The 7,282-nt window shown below is 38.7% G+C and overlaps 1 pseudogene; it reads right to left on the reverse strand.

Moving 5' to 3' along the window:
- Positions 1–4,389: 4,389 nt before the first annotated feature.
- On the reverse strand, positions 4,390–7,067 carry LOC125084370 (tigger transposable element-derived protein 1-like; annotated as a pseudogene).
- Between the last annotated feature and the right edge of the window lie 215 nt (positions 7,068–7,282).

Consider the following 7,282-nt stretch of genomic DNA (forward strand, 5'->3'; position numbering starts at 1 on the left):
TAAATAAAATTAAATTTAATTTTTGTGTGTGTTCCAAAATTCATTGCTTATGCACCACACCCAATGCTCCATGCAATACGTGCCCTCCTTAATACCCACCACCAGGCTCACCCAACCTCCCACTCCCTCCCCTCGCAAACCCTCAGTTTGTTTCTCAGAGTCCACAGTCTCTCATGGTTTGTCTCCTCCTCTGATCTCCCCCAACTCACTTCTCCTCTTCATCTCCCAAGATTGTATCTATTTATTATAGAGACAGAGAGAAAGCACTAGCAGGGGGAGGTGCAGAGCAAGAGGGAGAAGCAGGCTCCCTATTGACGAGACAGCCAGAAGTGGAGCTTAATCCCAGGACCCCAAGATCATGACCTGAGCCAAAGGCAGCCACTTAACCAACTGAGCCATCCAGGTACCCCTGTAATTGTTACTTTGATATAATTTTAAATTTATAGAAAAGTTACAAGAATAGTACAAGATATCAACTTATACTTTATCCAGATTCATCGTGTTCACATCTTGCCCCACTCACTCTTATTCTTCCTTCCTCTCTCTCTCTCTCTCTCTCTCTCTCTCGTATGCACACACAATTTTTTTCTGAACCCTTTTGGAGGTAAGTTGGAAACTTTTTGCTCCTTTACTTCTAAACACTTTAGTGTGTATTTCCCAAGAAAAAGAATGTCCTCTTACATAATCACAGTGAAATAATAAAACTTAAGACATTCAATGTTGATGCAATACTGTTATTTAATCAACAGTGCATAATCAGATGTTGTCAGTTGTCTCCCAGGATCCATTCCAGATTCATCCGTTGCATTTAGTTGTCTATGTAATTGTTCTCTCATTTTCTTTTATTTAAAAAAAATATTTATTTATTTATTTATGATTTATTTATTTTATTTTTATTTAATTTATCTTTTATTTAAATTCAATTAGCCAGCGTAGTTTTTGATGTAGTGTTCAATGATTCATCATAAGTTCTTATAACACCCAGTGCTCATCAGATCACGTGCCCTCCTTAATGCCCATTGTTCTCTCATTTTAAGTGGTTCTTTGACTTTGTCTTTCACTGTTTTAGCATTTTTGAAAGGTACAAGCCATTTGTTTTCTGTAGTGTCCTTCAGCTTGGGCTGAGCTAATGTTTCCTTATGCATTTTTAGAAAGAAAGAAGTTAGGTGTATCCTCCTTGATGCATCATAGGATGAGACACCTAATGTAGGTCTGTCCCAATATCAGTGATATTAACGTTGATAACTTAGGATGATGTTCACTAGATTTCTTCACAGTAATATTGTTAATTTTCTCCTTTGTAATTATCAAGAATTTCGTGGGATATACTTTGAGGCTATGTAAATATCATGTTCCTTATCAAACTTTTATCTGATAGTTTGGGGATCCATTATTGATTTTCTTTTTTTTTTTAAAATTTCAAAAATTTGGGTTTTTTTCCACCTAAAGTTAGTTTAAATACCGGCTAGTTATATAGTGCAATATTGGTTTCAGGTGTAGAATTTTAGTGATTCATCAAATATGACACCGATTTCTCATTTCAACAAGTGTCCTTCTTACTATCCATCAACAATTTAATCCATCCCCTGCCCTCTTCCTTTCTGGCAACCATTAGTTTCTTCTCTATAGTTAAGAGCCTGGTTCTTGCTTTGCCTCTCTTTCTCCCCCGAGTAGGTTTATTTGTTTTGTTTTTTAACTTCCACGTGTAAGTGAAATTATATGGTATTTGTCCTTCTTTCTCTGACTTACTTCACTTAGCATACTACACTCCAGCTCTATCCACATGGTTGTAATGGTAAGGTTTCATTCTTTTTTATGGCTGAGTAATATTTTATTTATCCATTCATCAGTTGATGGACCCTTGGGTTCTTTCCATATTTCGGCTATTGTAGATAATGCTGCTATAAACATTGGGTGCATGTATCCCTTTGAATTAGTACTTTTGAATCCTTTGGTTAAATACCTGGTAGTGCAGTTGCTGCATTACAGGGTAGTTCTGTTTTTAACTTTTTGTTTGTTTGTTTGTTTTTTAGGAGCCTCCATACTCTTCCAGAGCAGCTGCACCAGTTTGTATTCCCACTAGCAGTGTAAGAGGGTTCCCCTTTCTCTCCACGCTTGCCAACACTTGTTTCCTGTGTTGATGATTTTAGCCATTCTGACAGGTGTGAAGTGATATCTCATTGTTGTTTCTTTTGCATTTCCCTGATGGCTAGTGATGTAAGCATCATTTCATGTGTCTCGTTAGCCATCTGTATGTCTTCTTTGGAAAAATGTCTGTTCATGTCTTCTGCCCATTTTTTAACTGGATTATTATTATTTTTTGGGGGGGGTGTTGATTTATGTAAGTTCTTTATGTATTTTGGATACATAAATGTATCCATTTGGATGTAAATATCTTTTCCCGTTCTGTAGGTTGCCTTTTAGTTTTGTTGATTGTTTCCCTCACTGTGCAGAAGATTTTATTTTGATGAAGTCCCATTAGTTTATTTTTGCTTTTGTTTCCCCATTGTTGATTTTCCAACTCATAATTGCTGCTGTATTTATACTTCTATATCTGTATTACTGTTAGGAAGAGCCTTTCGGGTTTTCCTATCTATGTACTTATTTACTTGTATCAGTATGGGTTCGTGAATCTTTTTCCTTTTTTTTTTTTTAAGATTTTATTTATCTATTTGACAGAGAGAGAGAGAGATCACCAGTAGGCAGAGAGGCAGGCAGAGAGAGAGGGGGAAGCAGGCTCCCCAATGAGCAGAGAGCCTGATGCAGGGCTCGATCCCAGGACCCTGAGATCATGACCTGAGCTGAAGGCAGAGGCTTTAACCCACTGAGCCACCCACAGGCCCCTCATGAATCTTTAAAAAAAAAAAAAAGTTATATTCTACTACTATCACTAGTTATTCTGATGCTCAAATCATCCCTGATTTTACCTCTGAGAATCCCTTCAAATCAGTTTCTGTATGCTTTTGATGGTCTCTGCCATTCTTTGGATGCTTTCTGACTTCTAGAGCAATATAGTACAACAGGATCATTTTATACTTTCCCTGCCCCAGTCCTAGAATCCCCCTTTTGTCCAGAGAGCACTCATTCCTAATACCCAAATATGTGTGTTCTCACTGGAGTTTTATTGTTTCTAATTCCTTTCTAGACAGAAGTAGGAAATATGTATATATATTTTTATATGTGTACTTAGTCATATTTATATTTATTTGTATATTGCATTTATATATATATAAATATAATATATGTTATATATATGTTTCTCTATTTGTCTACCTGTATTTAAAAAAATGAGATCGTAATGATAATGGTAGATTCTAGTCTTTCCTTTTTTTCTTATTTGTGACTCTAGTCTCCAACAGTGAGAAACCTAACTCAGAACAACTATGTTTTTAAAAGTCAGAGAGAATATAGCTTTTGACCTTGAAAAATCTCTGATACATCCAGGTGAAAAAAGGTCGGGATATTAATTGTTTCTATCAAACGAAAGAGGGCCTTTAACTTGCTGCAGTTCATACAGTAGTAGAAATGCTAAAGAGGTCAAAGTTGTGGGATTTGCATGGGGATTAAGGGCTATGTATTCATGTATATGCCTCCCAGTTCCTTCACAAAGAAACTATTATTTCCACCTTCATTTTCCATGGTGGGGAGCTCCCCTAGCACAAGCTGCTTATATTGATGTCAATAACTCCTTGCTTTCAGCTTCTAGATATTTAGGCCCAACCTCTGATTGAACTATCTGTAGTATCAGGTGTCTGTTCCAGAGACCGTGGACTTAGCAATAAATCCTGTAACACAAATCTTTCCTTAAAAAACCCTCTTTTCCAATAAATTTTGGTAAAGGGTTCATCTGTAAAGTTAAATGTGAAACCCTCTTTAAAATCTAATTGCTAAGCTTTCGGTCAAGAATTAAGAAATTTCTTTTCATGACCTATCTCCCTTTATAATCATTGTAATTGTGGACAGACATTATAATGCTAAGTGTTGTTGAGCAAGATGGTGATGATGATGACAATTTCTTTTTTTGTGACATGCTGAAGACTGCAAAATCAGATGCTAGACTATTGGATGACTGTGATTTACTGTTCAGCACAAAAGGAAAACAATTTCGTATCTTCTTACAAAAGTGCGTGGGGGCATAAAATGTTTCCAAGTCAGGCCAATACCTATTTACTTCTTATTACTGGAGAAGGAACACTGAGTACAGATATACTTTGGAGATAGTGTGGGTTTGGTGCCAGACCACCATGAGAAAGTGGGTCAGATGAATTTCTTTTGATTTCGTAGTGCATATGAAAGTTATGTCTTCCCTATGATCTTTTAAGTGGGCAATAGCATTATGTTTTTAAAAAGTACGTATTTTGAGAAAAAATACTTTATTGCTAAAAAATGCTAACCATCATCTGAGATTTCAATGAAGCATAACTTCTCTTCTGGTGGAGGGTCTTGCCGTGATAGCTACTGACTGAACAGGGTGGTGGTTACTGAAGGTTGCGGTGACTGCAAAATTTCTTAAAATGAGACAATAGTGAAGTTAGTCTCATTGATGGATTCTTCCTTTCATGAGTGATTTTTAAAAATTTAATTTAATTTTTGTTTATTTCAGTGTTCCAAAATTCATTGTTTATGCACTTCACTCAGTGCAGTGATTTCTTTATTAACGTGCAATGCTATTTGATAGTATTTTACCCAGAGTAGAACTTCTTTCAAAATTGGAGTTAATCCTCTCAAACCATTCCCCTGCTTTATCAACTGAGTTTCTGTAATTTTCTAAATCGTTTGTTTTCATTTCGACCATCTTCAGAGCATCTTCACCAGGAGTAGTTTCCATCCCCAGAAACCACTTTCTTGGGGAGGGTGGGCGGTGTAACAGTTAATTGTCTGCCTTTAGCTCAGGTCATGATCCCAGGGTCCTGGGATTGGGCCTGCACGGAGCTCCCTGCTCAGCAGGAAGCCTGCTTCTCCCTCTCACACTCCGCTTGCTTGTGTTTCTTCTCTTGCTATCTCTCTCTCTCTGTCAAATAAATAAAATCTTAAAAAAAAAACCCACAACCCCCGCCCCCCACTTTCTTTGTTCATTCATAAAAAGCTACAATTCATCCATTCAAGTTTGATCATGAGACTGCAGACACTCAGTCCCATTTTCAGGCTTCATTTTTGATTCTGGTTCTTTTGCTATTTCCATCACATCTGCAATTACTTCCTCTACTTAGGTCTTGAACCCGCAAAGCCACCCATGAAGGTTGGACTCATTTTCTTCGAAACTCCTCTTAATGTTGATATTTTGACTTCTAACTATGAATCACATGTTCTGAATGGCATGTAGAATGGTGAATCCTTTCCAGAAGGCTTTACATTTACTTTGTCTGGATCCAGAGGCAGAGGAATCACTATCTGTATTAGCAATAGCCTTACAAAATGCATTTCTTTTTTTTTTTTTTTAAAGATTTTATTTAATTATTTGACAGACAGAGATCACAAGCAGGCAGAGAGGCAGGCAGAGAGAGAGGAGGAAGCAGGCTCCCTGCTGAGCAGAGAGCCCGATGCGGGGCTCGATCCCAGGACTCTGAGATCATGACCCAAGCCGAAGGCAGCGGCTTAACCCACTGAGCCACCCAGGCGCCCCCAAAATGCATTTCTTAAATAATGAGACTTGAAAGTCAAAATTACCCTTGATCCGGGGATGCCTGGGTGGCTCAGTTGGTTGGGCCTCTGCCTTCGGCTCTGGTCGTGATCCCGGGGTCCTGGGATTGAGTCCCGCATCGGGCTCCTTGCTCAGCAGGGAGAAGGCTTCTCTCTCTGCCTCTGCCTGCCACTCTGCCTGCTCGTGTTCTCTCTCTCTCTCTGACAAATAAATAAATAAATAAATAAAATCTTAAAAAAAAAAAAAATTACCCCTGATCCATGAACTGCAGAGTGGATGTTGTGTTAGCAGGCATGAAAATGACATGAATCTCATTGTTCTTGGGTGACCAAGTGCATTGTCAATGAGCAGTAGTATTTTTTTTTTTAAAGATTTTATTTATTTATTTGACAGACAGAGATCACAAGTAGGCAAAGAGGCAGGTAGAGAGAGAGGAGGAAACAGGCTCCCTGCTGAGCAGAGAGCCCGATGTGGGGCTGGATCCCAGGACCCTGACACCATGACATGAGCCGAAGGCATAGGCTTAACCCACTGAGCCACCAGGCGCCCCAGCAGTAGTATTTTGAAAGGAATCTTTCAACTGTGGGTTTCAACAGTGGCTTAAAAATGTCCAGTGAACCATGTTATGAACAGATGTGGTATCACTCAATCTTTGTTGCTTTATTTATGGAGCAGAGGCAGAGTAGAATTAACATATTCTTAAGGCCCTAGGTTTTTCAGAGGGGTAAATGAGCACTGGTTTCAACTTCAAGGAACCAGCTACATTAGCCCCTAATAAGAGAATCAGCCTGTTCTCGGAAGCTTTGAAGCCAGGCATTGACTTCTTCTCTCTAGCTGTGAAAGTCCCAGATGACATCTTCTTCCAATCGACTCGTCTTCTATTACACAGAAAATCTGTTGTTTAGTGTAGCCACCTTCATTAATTCTCTTAGCAAGATCTGGAGAACTTGCTGCAACTTCTACATCAACACCTGCTGTTTCCCTTTGTACTTTTATGTTCTCGAGAAGGCTTCTTTCCTTAAACCTCACAAACCAGCCTCTGCTGGCTTCAGACTTTTCTTCTGCATCTTCCTCACCTTTCTCAGCCTTTATGGAACTGAAGAGAGGGCCTTGCTGTGGATTAGGCTCTGGTTTAAGTAAATGTTGTGGCTGATTGATCTTCTATCCAAACCATTAACACTTTCGCCATATCAACAATAAAGCTGTTTAGCTTTCTTACCATTCATGTGTTCACTGGTGTAACACTTTACATTTCCTTCAAGAACTTTTCCTTTGCATCCACAACGTGGCTAATTGGTACAGGAGGCCTAGTTTTCAGCCCATTTCAGCTTTTGACGTGCCTTCCTAGTTAAGCTCTATCCTTTCCAGCTTTTGATTTAAAGTGAGAGATGAGTGACTTCTTTTCACTTGAACACTTAGAGGCCATTGTAGGGCTATTGATTGGCCTAATTTCAATATTGTTTGTGTCTCAGGGAATAGAGAGGCCTGACGACTGGGAGATGGGAGATCAGCTCATTAGTGGAGCAGTCAGAACACGTACAGCAATTATGGATTAAGTTCATTGTCTTATATGAGCATGATACCTCAAAACAATTACAACAGTACCATCAAAGATCACTGATTACAGATCACCGTAACAAA

The sequence above is a fragment of the Lutra lutra genome, chromosome 14 (assembly GCF_902655055.1).
Source record: "Lutra lutra chromosome 14, mLutLut1.2, whole genome shotgun sequence".
NCBI lineage: Eukaryota > Metazoa > Chordata > Mammalia > Carnivora > Mustelidae > Lutra > Lutra lutra.